At 38.4% G+C, this 18,120-nt stretch overlaps 1 protein-coding gene across 1 annotated transcript in view; it reads left to right on the forward strand.

The window, feature by feature from the left end:
* Positions 1-689: 689 nt before the first annotated feature.
* The window catches only part of LOC124157952 (WAS/WASL-interacting protein family member 1), a 66,404-nt gene continuing 48,973 nt past the window's right edge, over positions 690-18,120 (forward strand). The window contains exon 1 of the mRNA XM_046533060.1: positions 690-1,047. The gene's annotated coding sequence lies outside the window, so the exon portion shown is untranslated. The remainder of the gene's footprint in view (positions 1,048-18,120) is intronic.

Below are 18,120 nucleotides of genomic sequence, written 5' to 3' on the forward strand. Positions count from 1 at the left end.
ACTCATGAAGGCAATCTCACCAGAAAGCTAGAACATGCAAAAAAAATTGTTAGAAATGCTGGTAAAATTTAGAAACATGTATTCAGGGATACATAAGTTAATAAGGCTACACTACAAGTCAACTAACCCACTAGTAAGTCCTAACGCTGCCGCTATAGTTTCTTATCAATCGTAGAAAGGAATGACCTTCTGAATCTTTCTACAGTCTATCTTATTTTTACGGTATGATATACCTTAGCATGTTGGCTTTCCAGGGACGCCAACCAAAAAAATAATCGGGGGGGCCTCAACCGGGGATCTTTCCCCAGGAAATTTTATAATTAGTGAGTTTTAAGTTTGTTAAGCATTTTAGAAGAGTCACATGATCAAAATTAGAACCCTGATAACTCGAATCTCGATATTTGGACACTCCGGGGAAAATCGACAAGCCTGACACATTTTTTCCTCACACCCATAACGAATTTTTGAGGGGGCTCGGACCCCCTCAGGCCCCATGTAGTCGACGCCACTGTGGCTTTCGTAAGATATGCGTACTCAAAGCAAATGCCATATTACCCTCATATTTGGATAGCCCTCCGAATAATCCAAGATGGCGGCCTCCGCGACAAGAAACCCCCTGGCGGACGAAAGGTGAACCTCCAGCGGTTAGCTTCGCCCCCTCGCGGATCAGACGAGAGGAATATCGACAAACAAACCAGCAGTAGCAGCAAGCAGCAGGGGTTGAAAATCCGCGTCTCCTTCGTCTGGGGCGTAACGCTGGTGCTTCGGCGAGAGTGTGTTTTCGCATATTCATCGCGGTCGGGTGTTCCTCCTCTCCCCGTAAGTCTTTCGCCAACACCAGCAGCGACTCCTAAAAGACAGCCATGGTCGATCCGTGAAACCAGCGACGTTTATTTCGTGTGTTCGCACGTGTGAGTCTGTGGTGATCTTTTTGTGTGTGAAGGAGCGTAAGTGTAAGAAGGAAACGTTAGTGTGACAGGATACCAAAGGAGTGGTGGAGCAAGATATAGGATACGGCAGAAAAAGGATTGCAAACCATACGATTTGGTGAGTATATATATCAGCCATCCGATCACGCATACCTCATTCGCACGACTTTCGAAGGGTCAAAAATCTGGCGAGAGGTAACATTTTATCTTAATTAATAATTTCGTATACATTCGAAACAGTAATAAATAATTAAAGTGACCAAAATAATTAATATTCAACGCCGAAATATGAATTTACGATGCAGGCAAGAAGAATAAAAATATTATTTAATTCAATATTAATAATATGTTGTTTTTGAAATCAATTATTGCTGTGAACAGCAAAGAAATATTCATAATTTAAAAATATATGTATTTTCTATGTAGGGAAACATTTGTAAACCAGTTTATCTAATCGTATTCAGTTGTTTTCACTAAGGATACATAAATAATACAATCCAGTTAAGTCGAGGCCCTTGTTTGCAAAAGAAATACAGGCGTGATTTTCCTCTCAAATTCTCAAATTTTCGATGTGAACAATAATTGTATTATATTACTTCAAAATATTAAATATCCTAAAGCACTCTAGTGAAGGATAGAGAGACTTCTCATGATAAAAAAATAAAAGCGTTGACTCTGCTTCACCATCAAATTCATCGGTGTATTTAAGGCTGTTACACACGATTACGCATTTTCTCAGTTGCTGCAATTTTTTCGGACTGTGAAAATAGACTCGTCCAAGATTATTGAAAGTATACATGCAAAATATTCCCCCCGAATAGGTACATCTGCCAAATAATACCTTACGCTCAATTTTACGCAAAATATATTCCTTTTTTATTCAGTTATATTGTTTTCTTTTTAAATTTCCCTTCTAATAATACCCAGGGCCTAAACATTATCCATTGGTTACGCCTCTACACAATTTATAATATTATAGAGCAATAAAAAAAGAAATAGAAAAAAATCTCCTGAATGCTGTGGCTTACATATATTTATTAATGTACATACATGGTACATTTTTAGGTATATAAATATTTAAGGGCAAAAACGTGCATAAACCAACATAGATATATTAGTGTGCGTACCCAATCCATAAGAACCCACTTTCTATCGCGTTAAATTACGGTCTCTGGTTTCTGGGGAGTTCATAGCACATTAAGGAAAACAACAATAAATGAAGCCGCGGATTCATAAATAGAACAAGTCCTCTTGGCAATAATTCAAGATAAATAGTTTTCATAAATATTTTTGGGGCTACTAGAGATATGCATTCGATATTTTTTACAGTTAGCATGCGTTAGATTAACCAAAATTTATCCAGAGGGAGAAGACTTGTTGTGTTGGCTTTGAAGCCAGATTTGAATATGAACGGAAAAAGACGTTTGTCACAAAAATTTGCTGAATGAACTTGAGTTCTTATAATTAAAATCTGCGCTAAAAATTACGGATTAGAAACCATGAAGAATAATTCGCTCAAAAAACTGTTGGTTATATGGAAAACCACAGCAAAAAATGCCAGCATATGCTTGAATCTGAAATCGGATGGAAATAAATGTTTTGGTTCACGACCCACATTTTTACTATAAAAAATTAATTATAAATAATAAAACTAATAATAACTAATGACATAAATAGTAACTATTTGGAGCTTTAGTACTAGGAGTAGCAGTACTACTAGTAGCAGCAAGTCAATCATTTATAGATTACAACCTGTTTTGAAGTTCCTACACGTGTTTTACCTATCAAAGTCTCAGGCGCGAGTAAAAATATTGACATTACAGCTCCAGTAACGATATCCTTTACATTAACGTTAATTTTTCAGTGCCTTCTGAGTCTAATGTACCTGATAGATAGCCATAATTTACTCGCAACAATGGATAAACAAAGTTATAACCAGCACTTTGGTTGAAAATTACGTAATGCGGTAAAACTCCCATCTGATGTGTGATTTTAACTAAATCCGGCTTTTCCTGCATTTCCTGCAAATTTCGGAATTAAGTAACAATTTATCTGAAAACTCCGAAGGGCTTAGCAATACTGGATGATGCTATGGGCCACCAAGCCTTTTCAAAACCAGACAGATACCACCATGTAAAGTATGAAATAATATGATTTTCATATTTGGCCGCGTGAACCGCGTGTGTCATAAAAAATGTTTTGCCAGCACAGGCAACATCCGCAGAGATTAAAAAGGCAAAATTAAGATCCCAAAAAATGAGATCTCAGCAATCCTACCAATTAATTAATAAATTTTTTCTCCATATAATTGAGGTGACCGTTGCGCGATTTTGACGCTAATATGATTTGAATTACAGCACTCATTTGATAATAAAACAAAAAAATTTCCGGAAATAAAACTTCATTTTTCTATTTCATAATATGGTCTCGATAAATTTTATTACAAAGTGGAAAATGGTCTCCCTAATTTTATTTCCGATTGCAATGGAGCAGGACAAATTAAAGAGACGCTTACTTTCCCATATTTCGAACCGTTACCTTATTCTCGAGATATTCCCGACGAAATTTCGATTGCCTTAAGCCCTTTCGGACATACGTAGATGACGTCACGAACGTATATCGAGGGGGTCCCTGCTTGTGCGCGGTTTTGTGAATAGGCGTCGCGTGGTTCTTTGCTATTCACACTCTAGCGTGCGATTTATTTCCCGAACATAAAAGGTTCTCCCTGAACCAGAAATCTAATGACAACCCCAGCTCACAAAAAGTGGGCGAGAGCTAATGACTTTTTTTAATTTTCTACATGCGAGAGAATGGCTGAACGGGGAAGATATTTTTTTTGCTGTATTTTCCTTTCAAATACCGACTTCTTTCATCGAATTGCCATTTAAGAGTCTGAGCGAACGATCCCATTCTAAAGGTGTAATCAACTTTACATCACTATTTTCTAAGGCGGATCCAGGAATTACTTCTGAGGGAGACACAAGGATCTGACCGGCAAATGGTATTCGGGATTAAAAGCTACATGCAAAAATTACTTTACGAAATTTACGCTTCATTTGACCATAAAAGTTATTAATATGTACATATTCATAACTTTTATATTAAAGTATAAAACTTATTGATATTTGCATTGAAAATGTCGTCTAGTTTTTAAGCATCTTTAGGGGCACGTGCCCCCGTGCTCCTCTCCCCCCTCCCTAAATCCGCCCATGACTATTTTGTTTAAATTACACATGTATCCTACCATTAATAAGATTTTTTTTGTTTTTATAGGTTTTTAGGCAGTAGAATCTGCGTAAAAATGCTGAGTATTAAAGGTTAGCCTACTTATTGGCGATGAGGAACAATTATTACAAGAGAATATTTTTCAAATTACCATAAAAATGGTATATATTTGCTTCTTGGACCAACACTCTCACGATATTGATTATTTTTAAAAAAATATAATGGATATAACTGATAACTTCAGGCTTTACTTTGTGAAACCTCTCCACCTTGGAAGTAAAAAAATAAAACTTTGTAAGGTTCACTATTAATTTAATATGGGCACGACCCGGGTTTTCGTAACGTGGTTTCGGAGCGTGGTTTCGGAACGTGGTTCCACGTTACGAAACCCGGTTCGTGCCCATATTAATATAATAGATTCGCTAAAGAAGACAGTTTGTTGTATGGGTCATTCCACCAAAATTAGACCAGGTACTCACCCCTTGAGTCACCGATTTCGACCAAATTTAGTAAATCGCCTTCACTTGATTAGAAAATGATAAAACCCAAAGTAATTTTGTAACGCATGCAATCGTTTATAAAAAAATCAATTTCATTGCCATATCACGATTAATAAGGAAGATCAAAATGCAATGGGCTATTTAAAAAACCTTGTATTTGGAAAGACAATCGCGAAGAGCCGGATGCCATTGCAGCGAGAACCCAGCAATATGCCTTCATTCAAAGTTTTTTTTCTTACTCAAATGAAATGTTACCTCAAACAAATTTGTGACACTTGTGTATTAGGATTGTATCTACAAAATGTAATACAAAACACGGCTAGCGGGGTAGTATGAAGACGCAGACTCACCAGACCACATTTGGAGCTAAAAGTTGGTTGAGAAACATATTTTGTCGCGCTATACAACAAAGGTGGTTACAGCCCTGTTTCAAACAACTTTGGAGCTTATTACTCACCCTGCAAGGTCTATTGACTTCACTGAGTCCTAAAATAAACAAAAAAAAGAAGTGAAACACTATTTTCTCTTAGTTAACGTGTTTACGTGTATGCAGCTGGGACCATATCAAACCAATGCTGCGATCTAACTCTTCCTTCAATTTGCTAATCTTACATTATACATCTAGCCCCAACAGCACTTGTGGTGCGTGGTGATCAACTCATGGATGGCAACGGCGCATAACTACATCATTTACTCCCCATCAATAGCGTAACTATGGAGGAATAGATCCCCCTCAGAGCCTCAGAGAAATCAAAAAATTATTTTAAAATCTTGTCCGAATTTGATATATAATAACAGCATCAGCTTAAAGTTAAATTTTAAGTGCCAAAATGATGTAAAATACATTTTCAGGCATGCCATTTTTGTAAACATTTTCCTGGACTCATCGTTTCCTGGGGGTAGCCCCCACTAACAAAGCAAATTCCTAGTTATGACACAGCTCCCCATGACAATTCAAAGATCAGTGCTTTACATTTTTTTCAATGAATATTTTATAGCGATTGCGTACTCCTGTGTTCAATCTCAACAATAATCTTCCAACTACAGTTAACCTGCACTACAGAAATAAATTATAAGTTATAGAGAGTGAAGCAGAAGCCTTATAGAAGCCTCCAGAGGGAAGCCTTATAATTTCAGGAATGGATTAGCAGAAATGACTTCTACTTCGTAATTCGTGATCTGGAGTTATTCTGATTGATCACATCATACGGATAAAATATAGAAATAAATGATTCATAGAGGTGAACGTTTTGGAAAGATATCGATTCAAATATGATGAAAAGGCTTTTTTAGGAACATGAGATCTTTTTGCTTTGTGATGGCTGATAAAACCTGCCAGTCATGGCTGACGATTACTATCTTATCGTCTCCGGGATAGTTAATCGGAGTTTTATTTTAGTTAGAAAATCTACTAACCGCTTATTTTATCTGCTTCATCAGCTCATATAATTTCTCCCTTTAGCATATCTCTGAATTCATTTAATGACAGTGTCTCTCCTAAATTTTACTGGAAATTAGGGCAAAACCTCCCCCGATTCCCTGGAGGCCGTCGCATGGATGAATTGATAATTTATACTTGATCACGGCAATTCCATGTCTAGTTCAATTTTCCTCCTTTAGGTCGTTATAGGTATTAGGTATACCAATAACCGTTCAGCTCATTAGAAAAAATGTCGTTCGGGAAAATTGATATGCAAAGACTCAGAAATAGAAGTTTATTAGTGGAGGGACAAAACTAATCGAAGGAGAAGAAAAATCTGAAAACTTCTAGAAAAATAAAATGCACAAATGTGAAATATATATCAATGGAAATAGACAAATGGAAAAATTTACGCGGCGATGAACACATTGAACTTACCCCTTTAATTTAAAGTCAGTCCATTAGACGTATTCCCTTTCATTAGATCCATGAACACTTCAAGCATTGTTCCTCTTCCCCACTTGCCTCGGGTACTCAATCATAATTTTAAAATATAAAATGGAAATCGTCATGGTAATGACCGCACACAGTTTTCTCCCAATCAAAGTTAAATCTGAAAAACGTTGTAACTAAGATTGATCACTCGTTGAAGATTAACTACTCATTAAAATAACCAGAGACACACAGAGACTGTGGGTATTAACATATGAAACAATGTGGACCCAAAACTTCTTGACAAATTTATTGGATATAAATCGTGTTCGGCATGAAATATGTTAGAGATAAAGGACTTGCACGACCTTAAAGACAAATGAATATGTCTTCAATAATTTTCTCTCGTTAATCTCCAGTCATTTAAATAATGCACAATATGCTGTTCATGACTATGATTTATAAATTTTCATGTACCTTTTTCGCACAATTACCTGTTTTCCCTGTTTTTCCCTTTAATGCTTTTCTTTTCTATTTTTATGTAATGTAATTGTTAACTGAGCTCTATTACTAGATTTATTTTAATTTTAAGTAATGAATATAGAATGTCACGGAATGTAAAAATTATTACAGTTATTTATATTACCAAGAGAATGACGGGCCACTATACGTGATCACCGACGGAGAAAATTTGTAAACGGTGTCGTCCGGAGGCATTTTTAGCGGTGCGTGCACGCCGATAGCCTTTACTACGGCGGGCGATCGATAACGATTAAAAATCAGTTAAAATTAAATATCTAGTATGCATCCTACTATTGAGTATATTCTATTCTATGATAGATGCACGGTGTGGTGGAAGTCATTAATATTGGTTTAATAAAACATTGCGATGTTTCCACTGAATTTATTTTCGCGTTATTTTGAATAATATCCATTGTGACTTGAAAAATGACCTGTAACAACGAAACTCGTCGTGGGAAAATAAAGTCTTTCAAATTTTGAAATTAATATTTGCAACTTTTCGCGATCACAAAAAGTTATTACCACCTGAGTTTCAATGTTACGTCATCATCTTCAATGTGCAGTAACTTTGAGACCCAGGTCAAAATAAATCTTATTATCGTGGAAAATTGCAAGTATTTATTCCAAATATGGAAAAATATCCACTCCATTACGCTTGATTCTTCGGATTTTATTTAATGGTAATATTGTAATGTCGTATTTGACTAATATTCTGGGAGATTCTCGACCTTAGTTACAGCAGACTCGTCGTCGGCACCGCGGACTAGTTTTCCATGTTGCCCACCTCTATACGGCACTAAAAGTACGACCGTCAGCATAAAAGTAGTGATAATTGATACAGCAGTAGTATTTTTCCACACTTTTTTAATCTTCCTCGACCGGTTTCAATGCTTACGCATCATTATCAAGAGCTGCCTAACCTAAGGAGCAGAAAGCCTGGTATTTATATTGAGGGTAGGTAGGTGTAGGTGGGGGAAAATATAGAAGCAGGGATGGGGAAGGGGTTGAGGTTGTGTACTCATTTGCGGGATGTCCATTCAGGGTCATCGGAAAAGGTTTTTAAGGGAGGAGGAGGAGGAACTCTCACGTCTAAGGAATGGTTAGGTCATCGTTGGTACCACCTCATCGGCAAGACATTCACCAATCAACTTCGAGTATACACCTATTTCAAAATTTTCTACAAAATCCAGTATTTTACCCTTTTCAAATAATTGTAAATTTTAAAAGTTAAAATCGGATGAGTTGTCACGGGTATACAAATTTTTTGCGAACATAGATTTTTCGTCACAATTTAAAAAAGACTTTTTATGTTTCATCAATTTTTACGTAAAATTTCCTTCCAGTCTGGCCAACATAACAACAATTACAATCATTTGTTTTATATTTCAGAAAGTACACCTCACTATTTTCATTATCATTAATAGGGTCTTTCGAATCAAACAATAGTTTACTGGAGGTGATAGGGTAATAAAAACATAACTTAAAATTGTCTTTAGGAAACAGTCTTCCAATATTATATGAAAGATGACCTAAAAATGGTAGTTTTGTCCATTGTTCCTTTGACCGTGGTATAGGGGAGAGGTTTGTTAGTGACAACAGTGTCCTCTTCTTTCATTTACTCTACAACAGTGAGTCTACCATACTTTTGTCATAACCATTCCGGAACGCTATGAAGACACTGAGTCAGCGCCGGGAGGCCACTGTTCACGGGAAGTCTTATGATATTTCCATCGTTTTTTTTTACGGGAGAAGAGATACGTACTACCTACTTTATATATAAAATCATTGTAAACCGATCTCAATTTATAGATTTACTTAAATCCTAAGTAATTAATATAGAATTTTACGGACTGTAATAAACTATTTCTATTCCGAGAGAATGGAAATATTGCAATGGTGTATTTAACTAATATTCTAGGAGATTATCGACCTTAGTTTCAGTAAACTCGACGTCAGAGCCGCGAAATAGATTTCGGTGCCGGCAGCGCCCACCTCTAAGACGGAACTAAAAGTCTGTTCGTCAGCAGAAGAGCAGTCAGCGCCGGAAGCCGCCAGCGTCGTCTGTTATTTCTCTCGTATTTTACGGGAATGAGACACCTACACCCGAGGAACCAAAGTTCCCTTCGCGAGGGTCGGAATGGAGAAAAGGCAGTCGAGGGGGGTGGGGGGCGGGCGGTAACCGGATCGCCCGGGGCAGCTCGCGATGCCATCTTCAAAGGGGGCGCTTGCGTGTACGGTCGTTGTTGCACACACCAACCTTTCCCCTCCCCCGCCCCCCCCCCCTGTCTGCTCCCGTCGATAACTGCAGTCAGCAGAGCGTTCACAGAATGAGAGAGGGTGCAGGATTTTAGGGGGATGAAGAGGGGCTGCCTCTAAGGGGTGAGAGGGTGGGGGTTTTTATGATGGGGGGAGGTGAGTTAGAAGGACGGTGCACCTTTATGGAGGGAGAAACATAAAGGGGATGAAAGGGCTGAATTCATATGCATAAAACAGCGAGGCAACCCTTTCGGAAAATTCCGGAAAAAGGAAGGAATTAGAAGCTGCCGGGAAAAAAAACCTGGTAACTACCTCAAGTTTATAGGAAAAGTTTTTTATTTCAAAAATGAAAGTGTCGTTATTTTTTTATAAAAGAAAAGAAAGGGTAAGAAGAACCTATAATAATAATTTACCAAGTAAAGCATTTTAAAATTTAAGATTAAAAAATTACTTGCATGCATGTCTTGTTATTATGAATGGTGACAACCATGAAATCATACTGCCTACATTTGCCCCTTTTAATATATTGTACGTATATTATAATTGAATTATATCTACATACAATTTACAACTAGATCATCAATCAGTCCGACTTCCGGTTTGTTCGGTATTTGGATCAGTCATCAATCAGCCAACTTCCTGTTTATTCAGTGATTGATTCTAAGTTCTTACTATTGGTGTGAAAATGTCTGGCGTTGCACTTTTGTGAATCCAATTGATATTTTCATCCGTCCATACTTCCATATAATCGCTTTTTTCACCCACTTCGCAGCGTATTTTTAATCTCCGTGCTGTATCAGCAGCGAATTTCGTGAATATCAATTGACATACGATAGATAATTTATACGCGTAGCTAACCCGTAATTCCCCTGATTTTACGTGGGGCTTTCAACTTCGATTTTTTTGTATTTTCCGGATTACTTTGGTCTACTTAAGATGAATTTTCGAAAGAAATTGTTATACTCATCTTAATATGCTTTACATAATATTAACATACTGAGTTTCTGCAACCCTGGGAAAAATCTGGAAACTAAAAAAAAACAGCTTTCCAAAACTTTGGTTACATCTTTTATTTTTCATCGTAACTTCTGATGAAATGTGTGAAAAACATTCTACTTGAAATTAAACGTTGCACTTGACACGTCTATGATATGCACACTCGACTTTTTTAGTATAGCAATGAGTATTGGTGTGGGGTAATTCAAGAGCAAAATTAGAAATTAATGAGAAAAGAGCTAAGTATTGGATTTAGCATGCTAAATACGAAATCGGATACATTTTTATGAAGACATGCTTTTCAAAATGCATGCATGAATGTTTCCATGAAACATCTTTCCCTCAAAATTCGTAAATCTCTCCAAAAATGTATCAAAGCGTTGTCACATGCATATGAAGCTCTGAAACAAGTCTGAATCACCAAAACATATTTCCCCGCATCTTCAAAATACCAAATCGCTAATAGCACTTTATTACAGGAGATGATTCATTTTAAATAAGCAGTTGACTATGGTTTTCATATTGTGTTTATTGGAATAAGTTTATTCAATATCTCCATCGTAATTCGCTAAAGTCATGCGATTCATTTCGATGGATACAGTCCAGCCGGCAAGAATCAATCCGATGGCACTTTAAAAGGAGGGGCGGAGATCCCTGCGCCAACATGGTTTGCAACCAATCGCTGTCCCCCAAATGCACCTCACACCCTCGCCTAGTCATACAACGTTGTCACATGCATATGAAGCTCTGAAACAAGTCTGAATCACCAACACAAGCCCTTTCTGCGAATCGCCAAAACAAAGGATTCTTCCTTTGGATCCTTCACGCTCGTCGTCCCTTCTGGCTGCTTTCTTCACTTAACACCCTTTTGTTTTCATGTGAGGTGGGCGTTTCCCTTTCTGACCTGGCAACATTGCCCCCCACCCCTTCTTGCTGTCAACGGACAACTCTCGGCAGCCGGACTGTAGGTCTTCATCCGTCTATGATCGGTGCTGATTGGTTAAAGGGTATTAATCTTCTGATTCCTTGAATCAATCAGGGATTTTAGTCAATCCCAAGTCATCAATGAAAATGATTGAAAGATCGAAATTAGTGATGAGCGATATATCGCTAACTGTGATATATTGAATCACCGTTACTGAAAAGTAGCAGTCGCTGTCGGTGATTGAATACTCGAAATCACTGTGATTGGATCACTGGATTCGGTGATGAAAGCACAGGCTGCTACCAAGTGATGAGCGATATATCGCTACCTATGTTTGAGGAGAAGTAGCCGATCACAGCTGGTGACAAAAATCACTGAATACTCGAAATCACTGCGACTGTGAATAGGTTGAAGATATCGTCGGCTGCTACCACTGCTACCAACAGTATAACAAAGGATGTCTTATTCATCTTTTATGATGAATAAGACATTCTTTACGAAATATACAGCTAGCGGTTTGAATCATGACGGTTTGAATATAAAATATGTTAAAAAATGCCGACGGGATTTTAATGATTGCCCCATGTCAATTCCTTTACCATATCAAATTTACTTTATCATCGTAATGTAAACTCAGAATCAGAACTATTCCCTCAAAAAAATATTTTGCCTAATGTTCCAATTTTCAATAAGTTAATTCGTTCCTATTGCGGAGAGCTCATTCATTGGAATTGGAAAAAGCAGCAGGAATAGCAGCGCCACAAATCACCGCTGACTTTTAAGAGTGATTCTCTTCGGTGATCGCAAAATGCAGTTAAGAATCACCGCTATTGATGAGTTGCACTCACCAGGGGCGCAGCAAGGAATTAAGGCTGAGGCGGGCTCATTGTCAGGTACAACTAATGCCGGGGTGTATGGGGGTATGGAATACCCACCAGGATAAACGGTAGGTGCGAGATCAATAAATTGCGGAATTTTAAAGATAAATGGTTCGGAATGGTGAGTTTTACGGCGTTCTGAAGGATATTTTATTAATCCTTACACTATTCTGTTAGTAATATCAATCCAGTTAAGTAAAATGGATTCAACTTAAAAATTTCTCTGAGCTCTGGGGGAGGGGTTTGGGGGATAAATTTTTGCTGCGCCATTGGCACTCGCAGGTAACGAAGTGATTGGAAAATCACAGTTCCGTTCATAATCAGTACTTTCGTTTTATTTTGTGTATTACGGAGACTGAATCATCTAATTTCATTTTAATAACTTTTTTATCAAAATAAATAGAAAATTAACACAGTAATTATTACCAACTCCCCCAGAAAAAATCCTGGGTCCGCTCCTGATTACACATAATGTATTCTCCATGGATTCAAGATTCACACAGGTTCGAGATTCAGATGGATTCGATATTCCCACGGTTCAATCCAGTTCAATCGGTTCATTTTGAACGATTTAAAGAACCAATTCATTGCGACGAATCAAATCCCATGAACTGAAATTCCCTACTTGAATTATTAGGACCGAATCTTAGAAAAGAACGCTTTCGCCCATCTTTAGTACCCAAAATGCACTTGAGAAGGTGGCGTGTTGTGGGCTGCGTAAGATATATTTTAAGGTAATGCATAGAAGTATAGAGGACATTAACATCTACCTAACGAGTATCCCACGACTTTTCATTGCGCGATTTAACCTCTCGATCAACAGGATATAGTTTTGGTGGCTATGAGGCTAATTGGTCAATGTATTTCGTGCGGTACTCAATTAAGTCTGGCTAGCAAGAGAGATCTCCCCGTATTTCTTTCCACTTCGGCCGATGTATCTCGGTCGAGACGCGTGCTACGAATGCATGATGAGCTACCATCATCTCTAGGAGTTTTCCCACACTACGCTGATGCTTATTGAATTTCAACGTGGTAGCGATTAGAGAACTAACTCGTGAATATTTGGTAAGTTTTGTTTGTGCAATTTATTGTTTATGTGTACATGTAAAAGCCCATAACATTTCGTCTTCAGTTTATCATTATGGAGTCTCTCTTGAATTTATATTTCACCAAATCAAATTAATTATTTTGCCGAAATGGGCAGTACATCTCAAGAGATACATTGTATCATTTGATAATTAATCAAAATTTTTGCAAATAAACGAATACATACTGTCCTTTATGCTGTGCTCACTATGCTTCAATGTAAATTCACCTCAAAATTTGAATTATTGACCGACTTAGGATTAGAGGTAATATAAGCTGATAGGTTTGAAAATAATGCAAGGCAGTCCAAACGAGAAATAGCTTTAGTCCTAGAGTTAAATCTGAACTTTAAACTCTAAGGTGCCCGCATCAGAAAAAAATTTAGGAATTTAAGTATACCAGGACTAGCCACGGTGACAACTTTACGGGAGTCACCTGCAATGCACAATTTGTGCGAAAAATCCGCTGGGAAAAAAAATCATTCGCCTTGACCGGGATTCGAACCCGGATCCCTCAATTTCCAGCCGAGTGCTTAGCTGGCTAAAGAACTCGGGCGGAAATCGATGGATCCGGGTTCGAATCCCGGACATACCACGAATGAATTTTTTCCCTGATGATTTTTCGCACAAAGTTTAGGAAATTTGATAAGTATCCCTGGATTCATTAATTCAAATTCCCGTAACTTTAAGCATACTACTACATCATTTAGTGGGAAGGTTAGCTCTGTCAGAGGAAAGAGTGGCCCCATAGCGGTCATGAAAAGGATAAATTTATCAATAGGATTGGATAAGAAAGATCGTTAAAAAATTTATCATCCCGAAACGAAACATATAATGAGTATTTTTACTATAATGGACTTCACGATATCTTTTACTCCTGTCAATATGCACACACAATTATATTTACGTGTTCTCCACATTCCGCAGTCAATATTTTAATTTATATTGCTAAATATGATTTTCTATTGCTAAAGAAACCAAACCAGGTTTTACGGCCGCCTTTGTTTGCCGGGCTCGGTGGCGGCGGTCCTTGCTTGGTAATCCGATAGTCGCGGGTTCGAGTCTACCTGGACATGTTACCTTTTGTCTAGGGCATGGATATTCGTCCTTTTACAGTCGTTAATTTTTGTGATCCTCGATACGAAATCTATTGCGAGTTGTTTCCGGATTTTTCTGTGGAATCAAATAGAGAAACGTAAAACTAGATCCAAAATTGGAATCAATTTCTCAGGGTCATCTTCATCCTCTTGTGGTGTTCTGTCCGTCGGAAGGTCCCTTGCGCCATCGCTGTCTTCCCTGTCTCTCGCCATTTCTTTGAAGTCTCTATATTTTCCTCTTTTTAAGTCGTCAATAAACTTCAGCCTTCTCCTTCCCCTTCTCCTGATCCCTTCCACCGTTCCCTCCAAGGCTACCTTCAAAATGCCATTCCCTCTTATCAAATTTCCCAGCCAGTTACCCTTCCTTTTATTTATTTTATCCATCAACGTTCTTTTCTCATCTATCCTATTTAACACTCACTCATTCCTAACTCGATCCGTCCACCGTATTCCCTCCATCTTCCTCCAAACCCACATCTCAAACGTCCCAATCCTGTCCCTGTCTCTCTTCCTCATCGTCCAAGTCTCACATCCATACATGAGTACACTCCACACATAACACTTCACCAATCTCTTCCTCAATTTTAATTTCGCAGTCCTTTTTGCGCAACACTCTTTTCTTCTTAAAAACTTCTTTAGCCATTCCTATCCTTCTTTTTATTTCTCCTATTCTTTTCCAGTCTTCTGTTATCAAAGTTCCAGGGTCATCTAGAAAACATAAAAAGAGATACAGAAAACCTCGGTGACTACTCGTATCGAAATATATACCGACTGCTACCGAGCTCATAACGCACGAACGCTCACAAAACCACGCACTCACGGCCCACTAAGTCCTTCTCAGTCATTGAGCTCTTCCATGTCTTGTCATGCCATCCAAACGTTAATTTGCTGAAGTTCTATAGAGATTTCCACGTTTTCTACGTTTAGTTGACAGTACGGACCTTATGGAGAACAGTGTTGCCAAGCTTCCGCTCCGAAGCTCCCTTCTTAAGATCAAAATCTTGTAACTCCCTTCAAAATTATGATGAGTAAATGATTTTTTCACTAAAAGTAACTTTGTATTTTTCTTCAAATTTGATACGCAGCATACAGGGAACTACGACGTAAGAAACGTAAGTTAGTGGGCGACTACTTTTTACCTTACAAAAATCCAAATTTTCTTGTCCTAAAGGGTGTTAAATCGGTATAACTACATTTTTTCTCCATTATTGTAAAATTGGTGAAAACCTTCACAGATAAAATAGTATGAAGAATTTTATGTGGAGGATTCAATTCAATATAATTAACGGTTATATGACATTTGCGAGAAGAAGACGAAGTAAAAAAAATACACGTTTGTAATGTAAATTTAAGGGAAGATATATAAGATTTTTATAGCCTTTGCTATAATTTTTATGCGCAAACTATTGACGCCAGTGAATGCAGCGTCTCTTTCTAAATTAGAGCACACTATGAAACAGTGCATAGCGCAATGTTAATTTTTATGCTGCTATTGACAACACCGCGCTCCCAGCCTTAAGGAGATTAACATGGGAAACGAATCTCCATAAGAACCCATACTGTAAACAGAATGTGGACTGCCCTAGTGAGGCTGCCCCTTATCTTGCCTCCCTCGCAAATTTAATTTAGTTTAGTTTTCAATTTCACAATAATCATCGATAATGTCTCACTAGATTTAGATTTATATTTCAAAAAGTGTGAACGCATACCATTCACCATTAATGGTGAAAACCCTGAAATCTTGTCGTCTACAATGCATGCTGAGGGATACAGGGGCGCAGCCAGGAATTGAGGCTAGGAGGGGTTTTAGGCGCAACTAATACGTTGGTGTCTGGGGGTATGGCATACCCGCAAGGGCAAGCGGGTGGTGCGGGGGGCCTCCCAGAGAAAAATTAGGATAAATAGTGAGTTTTACGACTTTCTGAGGGATATTTTATAAATCCTCACTAAATTATACAAGTAATATTTATGCAATTAAGAAAAATGGATTTAATTTTTAAAAAATTCGGAGCTCTGGGGGGAGGTTTATCCCCCAAAACCCCCACCTCGTTGCGCCTTTGGAAGGATACCCTGCAATTTTATTTCCCAATATTTCGTTGTGAAATAATTGCATTCATGTCAAAGTACCACCACTCTAATCCATTATTCAAGGAAATTACCCCCGAACAGAGAGAAGTGTATCTTTACGGTGGCAAGTATGGCAATAGGTAAATGGATCTTCCTCATAGAAGTTTTTCCGTATTCAGTGCTGACAAGTCAGAAGTACAGTTCATAATGCTCTCAATGGCATATACGATTCATGTGCAATACATGTTCCACAATTCTGTCTTTTACTATTTAACAAAAAATTAATTTTGCATAGAAGAGGCCCTAATGTTCGTCAAGAACAGACATTGACATCACGGAACAGGATTAAAATGAACTGTTAATCAGATGAACAGTTTAACACACCTCTACCGGGGAATTATTTATACAGGTGCTGTTCGAGAAGGGTTTGCCTACCAGCCTATCAAATATGCATGAATGAGTATTCATCACTGCTATAAATGTCAAGTATTCCAACGAGAAAACGGAATATTCACTTGGATGAGTCGATGCAGCAAAGAAGGTTGGGGTGGAATATGCTCGCATGAATTTCTATAATATAATGGACAACGTGTGAGGGCTCAGGGGAGCCCTTTGAAGATACAACACACCGGGGCCGGGAACCAAGCCAGTGGCTTATACGCCCAGACACCCGGGGAGGGGGAGGAAATAAAGGGAAAAGGAAAGAGGCGCCGCCGCGGTAGGAGTCCGTCGACGCCTCTGGGAGAGGAAAGGTGCGGAAGGGACGGGACGAGGGAAAGACACCTCAACGCAATAGAAGCGAAGAGGGCCCTACTATTAGCGAAACCAAGCATAAGCAATTAATGTTCTAACGACCTTGGAGGAACATTCTATGAGGAAGAATGATCCAACGATCAAATCCTTAGATAATATAATGGACAATAAACTTAGATGAAAAACTATACATCTACGTCTACATCTACGACTTCACTAACTCGTTCAAAAACAGAAAGCAATAACGAAAACGCGAAAATCAAGGAGCCATACCAATGGGCCATTTATGTATGTACGAGGCACAGAATGAGTAGCACACCTTTTTCATATTAATTTCTCTCTCGTTTCTATCCTGATATCCTGCAATTCATATCTAGGGTGCTTGGCAGGGGGTGATCAATCACCCGCATACAGCATGAAAGATGATTTCCACATGCACGCCACATGGACATAAAAAAATGCTACGCATACTAGCAAATAATACTTTTACATTCATGCAGAGGCAAAACTTGACTACTAATCATGAAGGCTATCTACCTATGAAGAAAGAACATTCTAAACCATCTTTGGAAGAAAAGGTTACGATAAAAATACTATCTATTGAAGGGACTCGTATGGAGTGAATGAATTCGAGGCAGAAGGGGGGCTATACGAGATAAGCGTCCTTAATCCTCGAAACATACGAATGGGAATTCATGGCTGTTATAAATAGAAGATGAGATGCCTCTGCCTGAAACAGATGCCGTACGACAAGGGGATTCGATCCCCTTCCTGCTTCGGGGTTCGCTTTATTTGTCGTTAACGAAAAAAAATGAAGAGACCGTAAAAACGTCCGCATCTTTGCTCTTCGGGTTTTCAGTTAGCAGTTATGAGTCACACCGCACCAATCGCTGTGATTCATCCGAACCTTGTCATCCCCCTCAAATATTCCCCTACACTGCTGTCCCCTGGAGGGAGCATATGCGAAAGGGGTTTGTGTACCCTAGAGGGGGGAGAAAGAACCCTCGATTCCACCCCCTGTGTTGTCCCTGGTTC

This window comes from Ischnura elegans, chromosome 4 (assembly GCF_921293095.1).
Source record: "Ischnura elegans chromosome 4, ioIscEleg1.1, whole genome shotgun sequence".
Classification (NCBI taxonomy): domain Eukaryota; kingdom Metazoa; phylum Arthropoda; class Insecta; order Odonata; family Coenagrionidae; genus Ischnura; species Ischnura elegans.